General features: G+C 41.3%; 2 long non-coding RNA genes across 6 annotated transcripts in view; one reads left to right on the top strand and one right to left on the bottom strand.

Moving 5' to 3' along the window:
- LOC125164323 (uncharacterized) overlaps nucleotides 1-4148 on the bottom strand; it is a 55759-nt gene extending 51611 nt beyond the window's left edge. The window contains exons 1-2 of the long non-coding RNA XR_007151721.1: nucleotides 4019-4148; nucleotides 2541-2659 (exon numbers count right to left, since the gene is read on the bottom strand). This is a non-coding gene — a long non-coding RNA (uncharacterized LOC125164323). The remainder of the gene's footprint in view (nucleotides 1-2540; nucleotides 2660-4018) is intronic.
- Nucleotides 4149-4240: 92 nt separating this feature from the next.
- Nucleotides 4241-22214, top strand: part of LOC125163315 (uncharacterized) — a 215990-nt gene continuing 198016 nt past the window's right edge. For all 5 annotated transcript variants that reach the window (XR_007151403.1, XR_007151402.1, XR_007151399.1 and 2 more), the window contains exons 1-2: nucleotides 4241-4324; nucleotides 12176-12251. This is a non-coding gene — a long non-coding RNA (uncharacterized LOC125163315). The remainder of the gene's footprint in view (nucleotides 4325-12175; nucleotides 12252-22214) is intronic.

Genomic DNA, 22214 nt, shown 5'->3' with positions numbered 1-22214 from the left:
AATCCACCTTGAGCTCCTTTCTATCTTACCATCATCTGTTAATACTACATCAGTAGACCAGGCAGCTGATAAATAAATTTCTTGTTAACCTATTTACTTTTAATATAACAAAAAACGTTTGTTTGCTCTCTTAGCATGCTCGACATTTTTCAGCTCTTTGAAAGTTTTCAGTATTTTAACATCATTTTTAGAGATTCAAACCAATTCCTTCTCTCTTTTTCCTCTGTATGATATCTCCCGCTGACCCTTCTCTTTTGCCCTTGCCTCCTGAAATGTGACTTTGTAGTGACTTCACTATTGAAGGACATTGGTCTCTTTAGCTCTGCCCTCTCTTTGTTTCTTATTGGGATCACTTGTAATTTTTTTTTTTTTAACGTTTATTTATTTTTGAGACAGAGAGAGACAGAGCATGAACGGGGGAGGGGCAGAGAGAGAGGGAGACACAGAATCGGAAACAGGCTCCAGGCTCTGAGCCATCAGCCCAGAGCCCGACGCGGGGCTCGAACTCACAGACTGCGAGATCGTGACCTGAGCCGAAGTCGGACGCTTAACCGACTGAGCCACCCAGGCGCCCCGGATCACTTGTAATTTTATTACCAGAATACAACTTAAAAAAAAATCTGCCCTCTTTGGGGGCGCCTGGGTGGCGCAGTCGGTTAAGCGTCCGACTTCGGCTCAGGTCACGATCTCGCAGTCTGTGAGTTCGAGCCCCGCGTCGGGCTCTGGGCTGATGGCTCAGAGCCTGGAGCCTGTTTCCGATTCTGTGTCTCCCTCTCTCTCTGCCCCTCCCCCGTTCATGCTCTGTCTCTCTCTGTCCCAAAAATAAATAAACGTTGAAAAAAAAAATTAAAAAAAAAAATCTGCCCTCTCTTATGAATCATCTTCATGCTTTCTATATCAGGTATGAATTATGGTGGAAGAAGTTGCTTAGAACTTTCTTCTTCATTCAGCTTGTTTTCCCACATGCATGGGAAGGAGGTTGGTTAGGAAGCACATATTCTTCCACACACAAAAATTTTATTGTATTATTTTTTTATTATTGATTTTTTTAAATGTTTATTTATTTTTGAGAGAGAGACAGAGCATGAGCGGGGGAAGGGCAGAGAGCAAGGGAGACACAGAATCCGAAGCAGGCTCCAGGCTCTGAGCTGTCAGCACAGAGCCTGATGCAGAGCTCAGACTCACAAACTGCAAGCTCATGACTTGAGCTGAAGTTGGATGCTTAACCGACTGAGCCACCCAGGTGCACCCCACACAAAAATTTTTTAAAAAATAGTAGACATGGGACGGAAAAGGCCTCCCATAAATTGATTAATTGATTAAAAATAACTAAGTTTGGTTTTAAAGAAAGTCTTTTGAAAATGTCAGATTTCAGTAGCCACCTGATCCCATGATGTTAGTCCCTGGCCTGTCCCAACCTGCTGTCATAGTAACAGCCTGCTCCCTCCTGACTACCTTGTCTCAAGAACATCGTGTTTCTTCTGATTCCCGCTCCAGTTCCTTATTAGGACTGCAGCCAATTCCTGAAGTACCTTTATGCAATTCTTGAAATTTCCTTTCTGAACTGGACCTACCTCTCAACACCTCTCACACTGACCCCAAGGATTTGCTTTGTTTACGAGTCAGACATGCATGTGACAGAACTGTTGGTGGCCCACAGTCCTGCTCCCTGCCCCATCACAGTCTTTATATATTGACATCAATCTAGATTTGTCTGTAGTTTACTATGATCAAAGATGGTGAATGTTCGTTCCTATATTAGCCTGCTTCAGGCTTTTTAATGAGTTCTCAGAATATGCATGCAGAAAGAGGGAACATTTTCTCTTCTCTGAAATCAATATAAAATCAATTTTGGAAAGAATTTTAAAAGAAATCCATGACTATATTCAGATTCTAAACATTAGACAGAATTTATAATTTCAAACTGAAAAACATTTTGAAATGTTTAGTGTATACTTGGCTACATGAAAAAGAATGTAGTAAAATAATACAAAATTCCTTGTTCAATTGATAAAAGATTCAATATAAGGTTTGGGTGAAATTTTGGTCTTCTTGCTGAAAATGTCTATCAGCAAGATGGAGTGCCAAGTCTCATTTAAATGTCCCAGAAATTATACTTATATTTAAAATTTTCAAAACAACCCATTATTTCCATTTTAGAGGGGAGGAAAGTGTAGTTGGGGGAAGTAATTGGAATGAAGTTTTTCAGCTAGGAACTTCCAGAACTAGAAAGTAGGTGACCAGCTATCCCAGTCTGCTGAGATTGCCCTGGATTTAGCACCAAAATCCTGGGTCCTGAGAAAGCCCTCCCTCGGTTCCATGCAAACCAGGGCAGTTGGGTCACCCTACTAGTGAGGCCAAATTTGTAAACTTCTGAAGCCTGGGCTTTTTTCCTTTAATTGCCCAGATTTTATTGGCTCTTTTGAGTTCTGCAATCTTCACTTCAGTTGAATTTTAAAATATTGATAATCATCTGCTGGAAACAGAAACAGGCTTCAAGGTCTACCAGTGAATTTTAAGACCTCTTACTTTTGACATACCAGGACTTTTTCATAGCTCATTACTTTCTTCTTTGTCCAGCCTCTATACTGACACAGCTTGCTTTCTTGGTAAGAGCTTGCTTGAATTTAACTCACAAATACAGCAAAAGCATTGCATCCTGAAAAGAGGCAAAATTCATGGTGTTAATTCTCATTTCTAAATTTCTAATTATCTTAGCAACATTTCTTTGGTGAAATCAGGGTTTGATTAGAGGAATTTTTTTTTTGTTATAAAAGAAATAAATCATGAGAATGTAATGTACTGCACGATGACTATAGTGAATGATACTGTATTGTGTATTTGAAAATTCCTAAGAGGTAGATATTTAAAGTTCTCATCACAAGAAAAAAAAACTTTGTAACTATGTATGGTGACAGAAGTTAACTGGAGGATTTAAAGAATTTCTCAGTGTGCGTTTTGACATTTCATTTCATTAACTCAACATGAAAGGCAGGAAGAAGCTTTTCCTAATTAGATTCATAAATCGTAAACCAGAATTAGTATCACTACAAAATCTTAATGAATTCCGAAGAAAATGCCGCATTTCCAAGTACAAGATAAGAATTTTCCATTTCAATGAGGGGAAAAAAAAAGTTAAGTTAAGGGGGTGTGACGGTCACGTGCAGAAAGCAGCTTGGGGCTCCTGTTAAATCTTCCCAGCTCATTGTAGCGGGTAGTGAGCGCCTCCATCTTTGCTTGGCATGGGGACGTTCAGATTTAGTAACACCAGCTGTTATTTGATTCGGTGTCAGGCTCCGCATCACACGCTGGAGCCTCCTAGCTGGGTTTACCCCTCCAAAATGCCACCATGTCCTGTGTTTGCTGCTCAAACCCCACAGCATGCCACCGAGAATCAGGACCATCGCAGAGGGTAATTAAAAAGATGATTTCTTGGGCGCCCGGGTGGCTCGATCGGCTTAGCGTCCCACTTTGGCTCAGGTCATGATCTCAGGGTTTGTGGGTTTGAGCCCCGCGGTGGACTCTGTGCCAACAGCTCGGAGCCTGGAGCCTGCTTCGGATTCTGTCTCTCTCTCTCTCTCTCTCTCTCTCTCTCTCTCAAAAATAAATCAACATAAAAAACAAGATTATTTCTTGTGCAGAATAACTTCATAGCTCCGCCTCTCTCCCACCTGCGGTTGCTTCCAGGAGGTTGCAGGAGTCGGGCATCTCTGGGAAGAACGTTTTAAAGATAACGTTTTTTTTTTTTTAAATTTTTTTTTTCAACGTTTATTTATTTTTGGGACAGCGGGAGACAGAGCATGAACCGGGGAGGGGCAGAGAGAGAGGGAGACACAGAATCAGAAATAGGCTCCAGGCTCTGAGCCATCAGCCCAGAGCCTGACGCGGGGCTCGAACTCACGGACTGCGAGATCGTGACCTGGCTGAAGTCGGACGCTTAACCGACTGCGCCACCCAGGCGCCCCAAGATAACGTTTAAAGAATGCTGGAGGACGTTGAGTTCTCAGTATGTCCTTACCGGATGCTTGTGTTTGCTGGGAACTGGACTAGAGCCGTGAACAAACGCAGCGGTCCCCCCTCGTGGAGGGTTTTAGCTTGGTTTTGCTTTGCACGGTTTCCGTTCCCAGGATGGGCCAACCTCCCCCCAGAAGCAGATGCCCCTCCTTTTGACGCAGTAGCGTCATAACGTCAAGAGCCGCGGAAGGCTACGTCACAGTGGTTACGTCACAGTGCCTAAGTCACAGTGCCTACCGCGTTCAGGTCGCTTCCTCTCATCGTGGGGGCATTTTATCATCTGACGACAAACACCACGGCAACAAGTAGGGTGAGTGCCGCATAGGACGTTATTTTGAGAGAGACCACATTCATATAACTTTTATTCTAGAGCATCATTGTAATTGTTCTATTTTGTTATTAGTTACTGTTAATACCTGACTGTGCCTAACTTATAAATTAAGCTTCGCTGGGCACCTGGGTGGCTCAGTGGGTTGAGCGTCCGACTTCAGCTCGGGTCATGGTCTCGCGGTCTGTGGGTTCGAACCCTGTGCTGACAGCTCAGAGCCTGGAGCCTGCTCCCGATTCTGTGTCTACCTCTCTCTGCCCCTCCCCCACTCGTGATCTCTCTCAAAAATAAATAAACTTTTAAAAGGAAAAAAAAAAGAAGGCTGTAGTGCTTTGGGAAACTATAGGCAACACAAGACAAGATCAGAAAAGAGGGCTGGCAGTGATAAGAGATTGGAAAAGGGGTTAAGTGGTTTTCTGGTGCCCGGACCAGCTCTAGCCAGCCTTGAGCAGACGCTGGGTGTGAGATCACAGGGAAGACTGCTGTCCTGGGCAGTCCTCTCTTTGGTGGGCACTGCACACAGCATGTTCCATACATCTGTCAGCTGCCCAGGATTTGTTCCTTCCCCCACTGAACTGAGAAATGAGTTTTAGGGTCAGATTCCCCAGGCAAAAATTCATTAATCTCGTCCAGTGGCTGATTACAGTTTTTTCAGTCTTCATCCCCCTGAGCAAGAATACCTACGGTTTGTTCAGCTGTCACTCTCTATTCTTCTGCCCTAACATGCTCCCAGCATGGGTTTCTCGATCCTTTGTCTTAGTGCCTTGTCTGAAGTTACATTAACTGCATGGGCATTCTGCAAAGCCTGGAGCCAGGAGTTCGTCTCCCAGGAAGGTTCCTCTCACAGACTTCACATTAGGGAAGCCAAGATAAGGGCTTGGTGCATGAATGACAATGATACATTGCCTTTTTCCCTTACCTGAGAGGACAGAGCCACTGGGATAGAGACGGGGAGGGTAGTGATAAACTATTAAGCTTTTTGAGATATTTTGAAGTAAGAAACATGTGCAATGTGCATTAATTTGCATCCTACTGGTACTGAATGCTTATTTATTTATTTTGAAAGAGAGAGGAAGGGAAGACAGAGGGAGGGAGAGAGAGAGAGACAGAGAGAGAGAGAGAGAAAGAGAGAGAGAATCCCAAGCAGGCTCTGAGCTGCCATTGTAGAGCCCCACATAGGGCTCGATCTCATGAACTGTGCGCTGAGATCAAGAGTTGGATGCTTAACCAACTGAGCCACCCGGGCACCCCTGAATGCTTTTCACGTAGGCATTCTCTGTGTACATTTCAAGAAGGTGACAGAAACAGTTAAAAGTTGACCCCATTACCTTCTTGAACTATGACAGGAATGCAAATCCCACATTCACAAGTTTTGTCAACAGGGTTATGTTAATCCGTTCAGATGATCTAAGGACATCGATTTCCCATTACTCCTATAAAACAATGTCACATTAACTGGGCTCATCAGAAGGGAGGGAGTCTGACCGTATTTCTATTTGGGTGTCTGAGTTACCAAGGGAGACAACACCACCATCAGAATGCAAAATGCTTCCAATCTTGAAACATTTAAAAATAAAGCAAGGACATATGGAAGCAACCGCAGGACTTGTGCTCAGACTCCGAATCGGTGCAGAGCATGGGGTGTCCGGAGTTAGGCGCCTCCTGCAGCCTCTGCCCGGCTACCCTCTGTTCTCCACTGCAGTGATTCCCGTTGAAGGCAAGGAGAGGTGAGAGGACTCTCCTCTCCTCTCCTCTCCTCTCCTCTCCTCTCCTCTCCTCTCCTCTCCTAGTAGGATGGCAAAGGCTGAACATCTTATCATTTAGACATAGAATAGCTGTAATTAAACAATAAAAAAAAATAGTTGAATCCCACTATTCTAACCCAACAATTGCTTTTCTTTCTTCAAGTTTAATCCATAGCTTTATTCATAAGAGACTCTTAAAAAATGAGAACAAACTGAGGGCTGTTGGGGAGTGGGAGGGAGGGGAGGATGGGTGATGGGTATTGAAGAGGGCATCTTTTGGGATGAGCACTGGGTGTTGTATGGAAACCAGTTTGACAATAAATTTCATATATTTAAAAAAAAATCCATAGCTTTATTCCCATATGGACAATTGTTTAATGTTGTTGCCATATTGCATATGCAATTGCAGGGCCTGCTTTTAGGAGAGGAAAACTTCAGTGACATTTATTTCAGGGCCAGTTTCCATGTTGTTCCAAAGGCTTTCTGTTTATCATGTTTAATGATTGAATAATACTCCATTGACTGGATGCTTCATAATTTATAGACCAATTCCCTTGTTGTTGGACATTTAGGAAGGCTATTGTTTTTGGCAGACTTTTGCTGCTGCAGAATTCCCAGCTGCGTGGGCTGAGATGGAAAAGGAAAGATCATTCCAGGGCAAGCCAAGATTGGATGCTGGGGAGCGTGTGGACAAGATGCCAAAATTGAGTCCGTGGAGCAGAAATAGAGCTGGGAATGGATCAGGATTAGAGTCCAGGCTAATACGAAAGAGCTTATCCCCCCACTCCTTCTTGTTTTACTTGTTTGTTCCCTTTTATCTCCATTCCCCCATCCTATTCCTTCTGTTCTTCTGTAAGTAACCATTCAAAAGTGTTTTCCAGAAGCAGCTATCCAGAGAGGAATTACTTGTAATTCCAGTGAGGATCACTGGGGCAGGATTTCCGCTGGGCTCCTGCCAGCATGTGGGGCAAGGGTTGGAAGATCATGGGGAAAACCCTGGTCAGAGGTTCAGGGTGGAAAAGATTGCTTGATGCTCGAATTTACTTGTGCGTGGATAAAAGACACAGTCTTTAAAGTCAGTTTCTCATTAGCTAAGGTAAGTTCAGCTACAGTAATAGAAGACATCAAACGTTTAGTGACCAAAGGACAAGTGGTTTATTTCTTTGTCTCCTAACAGCACATGGCTGGTATTCAGGTCGGTGGGATGGCACTTCTTCATGCAGTCGTTCTGGTTCTGATCTCCTCAACATGTGCCTTCTAGAATCTCCCCGAGTATCTCCATACTTGCCCACAAGAAGGGCAAAGAGAATGAAGGAGCATGAATGGGAAGTCGTATGAGCCTGGGCTGCAAGTAGGGACAGCACATCCATTCACATTCCATTGTAGAGAACAGAGCCATGTGGGTAATGTGATCTAGCTGTAAGGGTGCCTGGGAAATGTGATCCCAAAGAAAAAGAGCAGATTTGGGGGCAATTAGTGATATCTGTACAACCAGTAAATAGTACATGTAACATTTTGGCCTGCCATCTGCCATTCTCCTTTGGCTTACTTCTTAATTGGTTCAGAAGTTTTGCAAACAAGGGCACTATTTGAGAACCCCTGAAAGTCTCCCCTAACAAAATTATTTTGGCAGGTCGCTGGTTTTCCTGATACGAGTATACTCTCTCAGTGATATCTGTGGGAGTGGAGGAGGGGGTTGGGGAAAGTACAAGAGAGAGAGGTAGAAAATACTTCTGCGTGGTGGGGTATATATAAAAGTCCTAAGGTCACACCTGCTGTGGGGCCACTTTCACTCTTCTTTTTTTTTTTTTTTTTTAATATATTTTTTTCAACGTTTATTTATTTTTGGGACAGAGAGAGACAGAGCATGAATGGGGGAGGGGCAGAGAGAGAGGGAGACACAGAATCGGAAGCAGGCTCCAGGCTCTGAGCCATCAGCCCAGAGCCCGATGCGGGGCTCGAACTCACGGACCGCGAGATCGTGACCTGGCTGAAGTCGGACGCTTAACCGACTGCGCCACCCAGGCGCCCCACTTTCACTCTTCTTAACGGTACAACTTTATCATTATGGACACCTCGTAAGCGGACATTTCAAGTGCATGGGCCAGCATATATTCCTTAGCTGGTCATTTTAAACTTTCCTACAGCTTTATATGCCTCGCATTCATTTATTCAATCAACATTTAGTGGGTTCCTGAAACAGCTTCTATTCTAGTGCCACTAGTATATAGAAAACATCAAAAGATATCAAAGTTTTAGAGTAAGATGAATTTGAAATTCTTAGAATTAAAGATAAACCATGAGTTATACCTTGCTTTTAGGATAGGAGAAGTGATTTAAAAAAATGATAAAATAAAATTTGATTAAAAAACCCCCCAAAGAGTTCTTGAGTTCTAAAAATAGGTTAGGCAATGGAATGGATAAAGAGTAAATACTTGCTTCTCAAAAACGATCTCACTAATGGTGAGCCAGAGAGATACAGTCAGGTAGGGCGTGCTCCATGAGTTCAAGAAGGTGTTTGCCAGTAGCAGTCTTTACGAGGCCAGGAAGAGAAAAATCTGTTTCCTGTATTTCCCCGATCTGTGCCAACCTGCTTCCTTGCCATAGCCCTGTTCTGAATTCTAAGCCCCTCGTGCCTATCATGTGGCAGTAAGTAGACCCCCTGAGCTCAAAGTTGGTGGCTCCATTTGGACTGTGTCACCTCACATCCCACTAGCTTTTAGGAGTTCTGGGGTATGAACAGGAGTCCTCGCAAGGGCCACTTCTCATGGGGTACCTACTGTGTGCCGGCCACTGGGTGCCATATTATATGTGCCATATTATATTCAGTAGTTCCCATAGCTTCCCTGAGAGGGAGGCGCTACTATTTTTTCCACATTGCCTGCTAGTAAAACTCAGGCTTCAGTTATTGAGCTTCCCTGAGGTCACAAGGTGAATCAGGAGCAGCAGCCAGGGCCATTAATACCTGAACTTGAGCATAAACCATTATACTATGCTGCCTTTCCTTCGAGCCACAAAGCATGCCTAAGCACCACATTCTCAAGTTATAACATGCACACTCTTAAGATTCTTTTTCTTTGAATAAAAATACTGTCTTCATTAAAAGAAAAAAATCCTCCTCTCCATGTCCCTAAAACTGAAACAAAATCATTTATACAAGTATCTTCTGAGGTAACTTGTTGCCCCAAATGTTTAAGATAAAAAGGTGTGCCATTTGGGGTGCCTGGGTGGCTCAGTTGGTTTAGCGTCCGACTTCAGCTCAGGTCATGATCTTGTGGGCCCTGTGTTGGGCTGTGTGCTGACAGCTCAGAGCCTGGAGCCTGCTTGCTGTGTCTCCCTCTCTCTCTTCCCCTCCCCCACTCACTTTCTGTCTCGCTGTCTCTAAAATAAATAAACATTAAAAAAAAAGGGTGTGCGATTTAAGTAAGACACCTAAATTTTTAACACTAGAAAATGGGGCCACCTACCTCATAGAGGTCTTTTCCATTTTAAACAAGAGAATGTGTAAGGAAATTTCTGTAAACTAAACAATGAAACACAAATGATTATTGCAATTGTTATATTGACAAGTCTGGAAACATATGAATGTGTTAGGAAATATTTTATGATAAAAAACAAATACTTTGATGAGGAAATGCTTGCAAAAACCTTATAGGTCCTCCCCAGTTTTTTCCCCAGCCACTCAATCTATGTATTTATGCATTGGTAACCTTTTTGAGAGAGTTCCTCATCCGCCCTCTCTCAACTGAGCCTCTGGGATTATGTACAATCCAACAGGAGAGTGAATTTCAGTAGACAACCAGTGATAAGATTTTGTGGTTTTGGTTCGAAGACTCTTCTAGAGGTATGGAATATTAACTCTCTGCAAATGAAAAGCTGTTAATTGGTTGGCAGGGTATTAGACTGGTCTTATTTTTCATCAAGGCTTAACTCCTCTAACTGCCCGTATTGTACTCTTAGACTAAAATAGATCACTGTATTAAAATAAATAACCTCCTCTTATTATCTAAAGTGTTTTAGGTCAGTAATTTTAAATGAAATACCTGTCATTTTAAAAGTTCAAGAACTCTTTAGGTCTCGGGAAGGATTTGTGGATCATAGTCTGAAAAGGTGAAATGGAAGCCATTCGTTAAATGTCATCATTAACCAAACAATCTTGATGAGTATTTAGATCTACTGAGGGAAATGTATGCAGGTTTCCCTCAGAAATAAAATAACTGAACATTGTTAGAAACAACCGTGAGGTTGAGAAATCACAGTTCTGTCTATCTCCAAATCCTTCCAGGCTCCTGTACCTAAACACAAATAAGAAGTGACAGTTTTCTTCTTAAAGAGAACAAACTGCATTCTTTAGTCTGGCCTTGAAGTTACAGTTAACGGCGAAAGGAAGAGCCGAATCTGTAACTAGTGATGCATTTCCAGGGCTCTTAGTTTCCTGTCTTCCTTTGCAAATCAGTTTCCAAAAGGAGGTGTCTGCCTTGCTTCCCACTTTCTTTTGCTGGGTATTCGCGTGTGAGATGTTGTTGTGGTTTCAGTCATACCTCAGTCTCCAGCCAATTCAGCAGTGTTCCCATGGAGACTGTTGACTGAGCAGAGTGTGAACTGAATCAGCCACTCATGCCCAGAGCTCACTGTAGTCCTGTTGATGGTCTAATACCAAGCCCAGCAGCAACATGATTGGTGCCATCGTTAGTTTTCTAAGCCCCTTGGCCAGCAAGGCATTCTAGTCAACATTTTACTGACTGCCTGCAATACTGTAATGGCCCCTCACTGGGTTCCCTGATTCCATTCCTGCCCCCCTACGATCTATTTTCTACTCAGCGGCCAGAATGATCCTTCAAAACTCCAGCAATGTAAAATGGTGTGCAGTTGCTGTGGAAATGGCATGGCGGCTTCTCAACAAAATTTAAAAATAGAATTGCCATATGAAAATAACATATGGTCGTATTATTCCTAGGAGGCTTTTCTGAGCCACTGTATCTAAAACAGCACCCTCTGTTCTCTTACCCTAGGTTTGTTTTCCTTCACAGTACTTACTACTCCCTGGTAGTATTTTGTACGTGTCTGTTTGTCTATTTTTGTCTATCTCTCTAGCTAGAATGTGCGCTTAATGAGATCGAGGATGTTGTCTGTTCTGTTTATCACTGTATCTATAGTGCCTGGTCCCTATATTATTGAAAGAATGATGAAAGAATAAATGAATGAGTGAATCAGTGCTACAGAGAGTGTACAGAAAAGGTATTGGAGGGTCCAAAGCAGGGGGCAGATGACTGTGTCCAGGCATCAGTAGGAGTGGCCAGGTGGGCATGGTCTCTTGTACAATGAGGTCAGCACACCCCCCACCCCCCTGCACTTGATGGAGCTTCAGGCCATGCTGCGTGCCTGGGGAGACTGAGGAGGAGGACTATTATCACCTTCTCTAGTTGCCTACGTTGCCTGACATTCTTCAGTTACCACTTTCCCGTTTCCATTTTTCGTCTGGATCTCTGCCTCTCAACTCGGGTTTCAAAGAATTAACATCTGAGCCTGCCATCTACAAGTTTTTGACAAAGGCAGGCCCAGCGACTTAGAGGTGACGCAGGTATCATCACCTCCAGCAGACGTGCCGGCCACTTTAATGAATTTGTTCAGAAAAAGTATTTCCATCTCTTCTTCCTGCTTTAGGCTCCAGTGTTTGATAAAATGTTTGCCTCTTCTCCTGCTTGAACTCTTGAGGGCTAAGCGTGTTCTTAATTTAAACCTTAACCTTAGCTTTGACTCTTCCCTTCACCCTCCCAGGCCTCAGTGACTCTTTATGTGCGGCTGGATTATTTTTTAATGCGTGTTTAATACTCCAGAGCTATTCGTATAGTAATAGTCACTATCACCTAGAGTAATCTGCCCGAATCCACACCAGAACAGCTGTGATGACCTGTCAACTTTCCCGGGGGTCACTGTAACTCTGTTTTGGTTATGACATGGGATCGGGGCCTGGGAGTCCTCACCGGGATCCAGGCTGATATCCAGCCCAGATACATTTGCACTTGGAAAGCTGATCACACACATATGGCTGAGTGGTGGTTTTTTGTTTTTTTTTTTTTTCCCTCAGATGTTTTCGTTTCATCCGTTAAAGCTGAAATCGAGTCTGGGATGCATTTTTGAGGCTCTTACCAAGATGTCATAAGGTGAGTTATCAGACGTATCGATTAGAAATCCATAAAAGTCTGTTTCTAAACTTGAAGGTTGTCAGGGCCCATTTTGGTTCGAACTGGTATGGCTTCCTGGAGGAAAAGATGTTTCAGGCGAGAGCAGAGGAGAAGTAGGTCTCTTCTGAGCAGAGGGTAGGGGAGGAGGGAGGGCAGTGGAGTGAAGACCGGGTGCACTTGGGAAGCTGTGGGCAGCTCAGCAGCCCTTCCCCTGGGTAGGTTTTGTGGGCAAGAGCTGAGAGGGGAGCACAGAGAGCAGGCCATGGCGGGCTTGGGGGCTCATGTGAAGGGTTCAGAATTGTTCTCTGAAGGAGGTGGGGAACGGCAGAAGTATTTAAAGCTAAAGAGAAGACAACTGTTTTTATCAAAAAGAATCTTTGTTGGGGCACTTAGCTGGCTCAGTCTGAGGAGCCTGGGACTGACTCTTGATCTCGGGGTTGTGAGTTCGAGCCCCACGTTGGGTGCAGAGATTACTTCAAAATAAAATAAAAAAAAAATCTTCCTTTTGCTGCTGAATGAACTTCCCTTTTGCTGAATGAGATTTGAAGGCGGGCAGGAAGCAAAAGATGAACGTAGTTTGAATAAAAATACGGAAATTACGTTGAGGAAAGTGGAGATATGTTTTTAATAGACTTGATCTTATTTATTAATCATTATCTTTTAAATAGACTTTATTTTTGAAAACAGTTTTAGGTTTACAAAAAGATGGTCCAGAGTTCCATACACCAGCTCTCCCTGCCCCCCACCCCCCCTTCATGTGTATACAGTTTCCCTTTTTATTAACATCTTACCCTTAGTGTGGTACATACATTTGTTACAATGGATGAGCTTTTTGATAAATGACTATTACCTAAATTCTGTTGTTTGCATTAGGGTTTTTTCTTCGTGTCGTACGGTTCTATGGGTTTTGACAGATGCATAATATCATGCATTTACCAGCGAAATATTATACAGAATAGTTTCACTGCCCTAAATATCCCCTGTGCTCCACCTACTCATCCCTCTTCCCCCTAAAACTGTGGAAGCCAGTGATCTGTATATTGTCTCACAGTCTGCCTTTCCAGAATGTAATACAGTTGGACTCACACAGCACATACAACTTTTTCAGCTGGCTTCTTTCACATAGCAGCGTGCACTTAAGGTTCCCCCGTGTCTTTTTATAGCTTGATAGTGCCTTTTTTATTTTTTAAATCACTGAACATTGCATTGTATGGATGTACCACAGTTTATGTATTCACATACTGAAGGACATCTTGGTTACTTCTAATTTTTGCAATTATGAATAGAGTGGCTATAAATATACATGTGTGGGTATTTGTGTGACATAAGTTCTCAGTTCTTTTGAGTAAATACAAGTAGTGTGATTGCCGGATTGTATCGTATGTTTAATTTTGTAAGAGACTAGCAAACTGTCATCCAAAGTGGCTATACCATTTTGCATTTCCACCAGCAATGAATAAGAGTCCTTGTTCCTCCAAATCTTTGCCAGCATTTGGTGCTCTCAGTGTCTTGGAGTTTAGCCATTCTAATAGGTGCGTGGTAGTATTTCGTTGTGTCAGTTTGAAATTTCCTAATGATATATGATATCGAAAATCTTTTCATATGCTTATTTAACATCTGTGGCTCTTCTTTGGTGAGATATCTGTTCATATACTTTGCCCATGTTAAAACGAGGTTGTTTTTTTTATTGTCGTTTTAAAAATTCTTTCTATTGTGGGTTCTAGTACTTCACTAGATGTGTGTTTTACAAAGGTTCTTTCCCAGACTGTAGATTGTATCTTCATTCTCCCGATAGTGTCTTTTGCAGAGCAGGTTTTTTTTTTTTTAATTTTAATGAAGTCCAGCTTGTCATTTTTTTCTTTAATGGGTTATGCTTTTGGTGCTGTATGTAAAAGGTCATCATCAGACCCAAAGTCAACGAGATTTTCTCCTACATTCTAGGCGTTTCACAGTTTTGTGTTTTACATTTAGGTCATGTACCCACTTCCAGTTAATTTTTTATGAAAGATATAAGGGCTTGTCTATATTAATTTTCTTGTGTATGGATGTCCAGTTGTTTCGGCACTATTGGTTAAAAAGGCAATTCTTTTTGTATTGAATTGCATTTGCTCCTTGTTGACTATATTGTGCAGGCGTATTTCTGGACTCTCTCTTCCGTTTCACTGATACTTTTGTCTGTTCTTTCACCAACGTCATACTGTCTTGACTACTGTAGTTTTGCGATAAGTTGGGTAATGTCAGTCCTCTGACTTTGTTCTTTTCCTTCAATGTGGTGTTGGCTAATCTGGGTCTTTTGACTTTCTATACAAACTTCAGTCAGTTTGTCAATATCCACAAAATAACTTTCTGGGATTTTCACTGATATTGCATCGAATCTACAGACCAACTTGGGAAGAACTGGTATCTCAAGAATATTTAGTTTTCCTATCCACAAACATGAACTATCTCTTCATTTCTTTATTTTTTTTTCTTCCAAATTTTTATCTAAATTCAAATTAGTTAACATACAGTGTAATATTGGTTTCAGGAGTAGAATTTAGTGATTCCTCACTTACATATAATATATCCTAACAAGTGCCCTCCTTAATGCCCATCACCCGCATCACCTCCATCAACCGTCAATTTGTTCTCTGTCTTTAAGAGTCTCTTATAATTTGGGGCACCTGGGTGGTTCAGTTGGTTAAATATCTGAGTCTTGATTTCGTCTCGGGTCATAATCTTACAGTTCCTGGGTTCAAGCCCTACATCGAGCTCTGCACTGACAGTGTGGAGATGCTTTGGATTCTCTCTCTCTCTTCCTCTCTCTCTGCCCCTCCCCCACTCACATTCTTTCAAAGTAAAAAAATAAATAAACTTAAAAAAAGAGTCTTTTGTGGTTTGCCTCCCTCTCAGTTTTTATCTTATTTTATTTTCCCTCCCTTCCACTATGTTCTTCTGTTTTCTTTCTTTCCTTTTTTTTTTTTTTTTAAAGATATGATATCTTTAAAAAGTGTTTATTTTTGAGAGAGAGAGCGAGCACAAGCATGGGAAGGGGTAGAGAGAGAGGGAGACAGAGGATCCAAAGCAGGCTCCAGGCTGACAGCACAGAGCCCAGTGCAGAGGTCAAACTCACAAACCATGACATCATAACCTGAGCCAAAGTCAAATGCTTAACAGACTGAACCACCCATCTGTGTTTTTTTTTTTCTTAAATTCCACATATAAGTGAAATCATACAGTATTCGTCTTTCTCATCTGACTCATTTTGCTTAGCAGAATACATTCTACTTCCATCCACATCTACTTCCATCCACGACAAGATTTCATTCTTTTTGATGACAGAATAATATTCCATTGTATTTATATATGACATCTTCTGTATCCATTCATCAGTGATGGACATTTGGGCTCTTTCCATACTTTGGCTATTGTTGATAGTGCTGCTATAAACATGGGGCGTGCATGTGCCTCTTCGAATCAGTATTTTTTATCCTTTGGGTAAATATCTAATAGTGCAATTGCTGCATTGTAGGGTAGTTCTACTTTAAAAGTTTTGATGAACCTCCATACTGTTTTCCAGAGTGGCTGCACCAGCTTGCACTCCCACCAACAGCGTGAGAGGAGAAGTTCTCTTTTCTCCTTATCCTTGCCAACACTTGTTGTTCCCTGAATTGTTAATTTTTAGCCATTCTGACAGGTGTGAGCTGGTATCTCATTGTGGTTTTGGTTTGTATTTCCTTGATGATGCGTGATGTTGAGCATTTTTTCATGTGTCTGTTAGTCATTTGTGTGTCTTCTTTGGAGAAGTGTCTTTCGTGTCTTCTGCCCATTTCTTAACTGGATTATTAATTTTCTGGGTGTTGAGTTTGATAAGTTCTTTATCAAATTTGGATACTAGCCCTTTAATATGTCATTTGCAGGTATCTTCTCCAATTCCATCAGTTACCTTTTAGTTTTGTTGATTGTTTCCTTTGCTGTGCAGAAGCTTTTATCTTGATGAAGTCCCAATAGTTCATTTTTGCTTTTGTTTCTTTTGCCTCCGGTGACATGTCTAGTAAGCAGTTGCTACAGCTGAGGTCAAAGAGGTTGCTGCTTATTTTTCTCCTCTAGGATTTTGATAGTTTCCTGTTTCACATTTAGGTTTTTCATCCATTTTGAATTTATTTTTGTGTGTGGTGTAAGAAAGTAGTCTAGTTTCATTCTTCTACATGTCACTGTCCAGTTTTCCCAACACCATTTGTTAAAGTGACTGTCTTTTATCCATTGGGTATTCTTTCCTGCTTTGTTGAAGATTAATTGACCATTTAGTTGGAGGTCTATTTCTGGGTTCTCTATTCTGTTCCATTGATCTGTGTGTCTGTTTTTGTGCCAGTACCATACTGTCTTAGTGATTACAGCTTTGTAATACAGTTTGAAGTCTGGAACTGTGATTTCTTCAAATTTGGTTTTCTTTTTCAACATTACTTTGGCTATTCGGGGTCTTTCCTGGTTCTATATAAATTTTAGAATTGTTTGTTCTGCTCTGTGAAGAACATGGGTGTTATTTTGATAGGGATTTGAATGTGTAGATTGCTTCTGGTAGTACAGACATTTTAACAGTGTTCTTCTAATCCATGAACATGGAATATTTTTCTATTTCTTTGTGTCTTCTTCAATTTCTTTCATAAGTGTTTCAGAGTACAGATCTTTTTTTTTTTCTTTTTTTCTTTTTTTTTTTTTTTGAGAGTGAGAGAGAGAAAGCATGAATGCACAGCACAGGGGAGGGGTAGAGGAAGAGGGAAAGAGAGCATCTCAAGCAGGCTCTGTGCTCAACCTGATGCAGGACTTGATCCCATGACCCTGCGGTCATGACCTGAGTTGAAATCAAGAATCGGATACCTAACCACTGAGCCACCCAGGCACCCCCAGAGTACAGCTCTTTCACCTCTTTGGTTAGGTTTATTCCTAGGTATCTTATGGGTTTTGATGCAATTGTAAATGGGATTGATTCCTTGATTTCTTTCTGTTGCTTCACTGTTAGTGTGTAGAAATGCAACAGATTTTTGTACATTGATTTTATATCCTGTGATGTTGCTGAATTAATGTATCAGTTCTAGCAATTTTTTGGTGGAGTATTTTGGGTTTTCTACATAGAGTATCATGTCTTCTCAGAGTGAAATTTTGACTTCTTCCTTGCCTATTTGGAGGCCTTTTATTTAGTTTTGTTGTCAGATTGCTGAGGCAAAGACTTCCAGTACTATGCTAAATAGCAATGGTGAGAAGTAGAATCCTTATCTTGTTCCTGACTTTAGGGGAAAAGTTCTGTTTTTCCCCATTGAGGATAACATTAGCTGTGGGTCTTTCGTATATTGCCTTTATGATGTTGGGGTATGTTCCATCTATCCCTACCTTATTGAGGGTTTTTATCAAGAATGGATGCTGTGTTTTGTCAAATGCTTTTTTTGTGAATCTATTGACAAGATCATATGGTTCTTATCCTTTCTTTTATTAATGTGGTATATCATATTGATTGATTTAAAGGTATTGAACCACCCCTGCAGTCCAAGAATAAATCCCACTTGATCATGGTGAATAATTCTTTGAATGTACTGTTGGATTTGATTGCTAGTATCTTGTTGAGAATTTCTGCATCCGTATTCATCAGGGATATTGGTCTATAGTTCTCCTTTTTAGTGGGGTCTTTGTCTGGTTTTGGAATCAAGGTAATGCTGGCCTCATAGAATAAATTTGGAAGTTATCCTTCCATTTCTATTTTTTGGGACAGTTTCAGAAAAATAGGTATTGACTCTTCTTTAAATGTTTGGTAGAATTCTCCTGGGAAGCCGTCTGGCCCTAGACTCCTGTTTGTTTGGAGATTTTGATTACTGATTCAATTTCTTTGCTGGTTATGGGCCTGTTCAAATTTTCTATTTCTTCCCATTTCAGTTTTGGTAGTTTGTATGTTTCTAGGAATTTATCCATTTCTTCCAGATTTCTCAATTTGTTAGCATATAATTGCTTATAATATTCTCTTGTAATTGTTTGCATTTCTACAGTGTTGGTTTTGATCTCTCCTCTTTCATTTGTAATTTTGTTTATTTGGGTCCTTTCTCTTTTCTTTTTGATAAATCTGGCTAGGGGTTTATCAGTTTCATTAATTCTTTCGAAGAACCAGCTCCAAGTTTCATTGATCTGTTTACTGTTATTGTTCCCCCTATATTGTTTATTTCTGCACTAATCTTTATTATTTCCCTGCTTATGCTAGCTTTAGGCTTTATTTGCTGATCTTTTTCCAGCCCCTTTAGGTATAAAGTTAAGTTGTGTATTTGACTTTTCTTGCTTTTTTTTTAATTTTTATTTATTTTATTTTATTTTATTTTTTTCAACGTTTATTTATTTTTGGGACAGAGAGAGACAGAGCATGAACGGGGGAGGGGCAGAGAGAGAGGGAGACACAGAACCAGAAACAGGCTCCAGGTTCTGAGCCATCAGCCCAGAGCCCGACGCGGGGCTTGAACTCAAAGACCGCGAGATCGTGACCTGGCTGAAGTCGGACGCTTAACCGACTGCGCCACCCAGGCGCCCCTTGACTTTTCTTGCTTTTTGATGAAGGCTTGTATTGCTATATACATCCCTCTTATGACTGCTTTTGCTGTATCCCAAAGGTTTTGGACTGTCATGTTTGCATTTTCATATCCTTCCATGTATTTTTTTTTTTTATTTCTTCTTTAATTTCCTGGTTAACCCATTCATTCTTGAGTAGGGTCTTCTTTAACCTCCATGTATTTGTGGTCTTTTCAAATTTTTTCTTGTGGTTGACTTCAAGTTTCATAGTATTGTGGTCTGAAAATATACATGGTATGATCTCGGTCTTTTTATATTGGTTGAAGCCTGATTTGTGACCCAGTATGTGATCTATTCCAGAGAATGTTCCATGTGCGCTCAAAAAGAATGTGTTTTCTGCTGCTTTGGGAAAAAAATGCACTGAATATATCTGTTAATTCCAGCTGGTACAGTGTGTCTTTCAAAGCCATTGTTTCCTTATTGATCTCCTGCTTAGATGATCTGTCCATCGGTGTAAGTAGGGTGTTAAAGTCTTCTATTATCATTGTATTGTTGTCAGTAAGTTATGTTTTTTTATTAATTGTTTTATATATTTGGGTGTCCTCATATTGGGGGCATAAATATTTATAATTGTTATATCTTGTTAGATAGTCCCCTTTATTAGGATATAGTGCCCTTCTTTATCTCTTATTACAGTATTTGGTTTAAAATCTAGTTTCTCTGATATAAGTATGGCTGTTCCAGCTTTCTTTTGATGTCCATTTGCATGATAAGTGGTCCCCCACACCTTTACTCAGGGATGTGGGGCTCAAGGGTGCGGGGTTTGGCGAAAGCAACTCCAGCCTCCACTGGGGGTGCTGTGTTGTGCACTGAAGTCTGACCCTGCTGGTGGGTGGGGGAAGATGGTATCACCCCACTCTCTTGTCTCCAGAGAGGGGAGCTTGCATGTGCTGCTGTTCAGGAAGCCCTCACAGAAAAGCAAACAATCTCCCTTCTTGTGTCCCAAGCTTCTGTCAGATCCTTGCTCTCTCCCTGTCTGTGCTCAGGCTATTACCATGCCTGGTACCACAGTTCTCCTGTGTTTTATCTCTGGTGCTTGGCTGGGATTCAAAACTCTAAATCCTAAAGGACCTGGCATGGCTTGGACCCACTTCCTTCCTCCAGAGGAGAGCCTTGCCTCATTGTGTCTGGTGCTATTTTGTCCCAGAAAAGCAGTCGCATGGCTGTGCAGGTGCTTGGAGTTTATGGTGAAGCACAGGGAAAAGCAGTGAGCAGGTTATACGCCCTCTGTACGTGCTTCTGTTCTTTGCTGATGAATAGCTGCTCGCTCAGTGGCTCACACTGACTCTTTTGTTCTTGAAGAGGCAATAGACCCTCTTACAAACGTGCTCCAGGAAGGGGAACATTCTTTCCCAGGGTGACCCAGGGGATCCCTTTACGATGCTGTAAAGGCTTCCAGGCCTCCACTCTTCTTCCTGGGATTGCCACTGTCAGCCCTGATTGACTCTGGCAAACGGCACGGACTTCTCAAACCTCAGAATTTGAGTTCCACTGTTTATAAAAACTTGTGATAGTCACTTCCTCTCGATTCCCCAGTCACTGGTTTTGGGGAAGAGTTTTTCTTGTGTGAACCCAGCACATGGCTCTGTCTCCCCCTCTCTTTTTCTCTCTCTCCTTTGTCCACAAAAGGGGCTCCCTCCTCTCCATGGCACCGCAGCTTTTCTTTCCCCTACTTCGTGTCTTTGCACCCCATACTTGCCACGTTCTTTTCTTTTAATCGTGCAGATTTTTCTCTTAATCCTCAGCTCGATTTCCTAGGTGTTCAAAATGATTTGACGTTAATGTAGTTGTGTTTAAGGGGCAAGGTAAGTCTAGGGTTCTCCTACTACTCCACCATCTTCTCTCTTCATTTCTTTAGATCTTTGTATCCTTCATCAGAGTTTTATACTTTTTCTCATATAGATCTTATATATGTTTTGTTAAATTTATGCCGAAGTATTGTATTTGGGGGAGTGCTGATGTAAATGGTATTGTGTTTTTAATTTCAAATTCTAATTATTCATTACTGACATAGAGGAAAGCAACTGACTTCTGTATATGAACCATCAAGTAGACGTTAGCTGTAGGGTTTTTGTCAAAAAAATTTATTTTAAATTAAGTTGAGGAAATACTCTTTTCATAGTTTGCAGAAAGTTTTGTCATGAATGAGTATTGGGTTTTGCCAAATACTTTTTCAGTATCTATTGATACCATCATGTGATATGGTTTTTCTTTTTTAACCTGTTAATGGGATGATGAATCACATTAATTGTTTTTCAAATGCTAAACCAGACTTGCATATCTAGGATAAATCCCACTTGGTCATGGTGTATACTCTTTTTATTCAATGTTGTTTTCGATTTGCTAGTATTTTCTTCAGGAGTTTTGCATCTATGTTCATGAGAGATGTTGGTCTATAATTTTCCTTGTTTGTATTGTCTTTGTCTACTTTTGGTATTGGAATAATTTTATTCCCTCTGTTTCTATTTTCTGGAACAGATTGAAGACAGCCTAGTATTTTCTTCTTTAAATTCTTCTTTGGTAGAATTCAACAGTGAAACCATCTGGGCCTGGTGTTTTCTGTTTTGGGAGGTTATTAATTATTGATTCAGTTTCTCTAATGGAGGCCTATTGAGTTTATCTATTTCTCCTTGTGTGAGTTTTGGCAGACTGTACTTTTCAAAGACTTGGTGCATTTCATCTAGGTTATCAAATTTATGGGAATACAGCTGTATATAATATTCTTTAAAATTTTTTTATTTTTTTAACTTTTATTTATTTTTGAGAGACAGAGAGAGATAGAGCATGAATGGGGGAGAAGCAGAGAGAGAGGGAAACACAGAATCCGAAGTAGGCTCCAGGCTCTGAGCTGTCAGCACAGAGCCTGATGTGGGGCTCAAACCCATGAACTGTGAGATCATGACCTGAGCCAAAGTCAGATGCTTTAACTGACTGAGCCACCCAGGCACCCCCTTTATAATTGTTTTAGGTTTATTTATTTATTTTGAGAGAGAGAGAGAGCACAAGTGGGTAGAGGCTGAGAGAGGGGGAGAGAGAGAATCTCAAGCAGACTGTGTGCTTTTAGTGCACAGCCTGTCTCAGGGCTCAATCACAACCTGAGAACCATGAGATCACAACCTGAGCCAAAATCAAGAGTCATCCACTTAACCGACTAAGCCACACACGTGAGCCCCCCCCCCTTTTCTTATTTTAAAGTAAGCTCTATGCCCAACATGGGGCTCAAATTCATGATCCTGAAATCAAGAGTTGCATGCTCCATGGACTGAGCCAGCCAAGTACCTCTTTTATTATCCTTCTAATGCCCATGGGATCTGTAGTGATGGCCCCCTTTTCATTTTTAATAATAGTAACTTGTGTCTT

Source organism: Prionailurus viverrinus, chromosome B1, assembly GCF_022837055.1.
Source record: "Prionailurus viverrinus isolate Anna chromosome B1, UM_Priviv_1.0, whole genome shotgun sequence".
Taxonomy (NCBI): domain Eukaryota; kingdom Metazoa; phylum Chordata; class Mammalia; order Carnivora; family Felidae; genus Prionailurus; species Prionailurus viverrinus.
The sequence above is the reverse complement of the archived record's forward strand: the minus strand, read 5'-3'. Positions and strand labels throughout refer to the sequence as shown.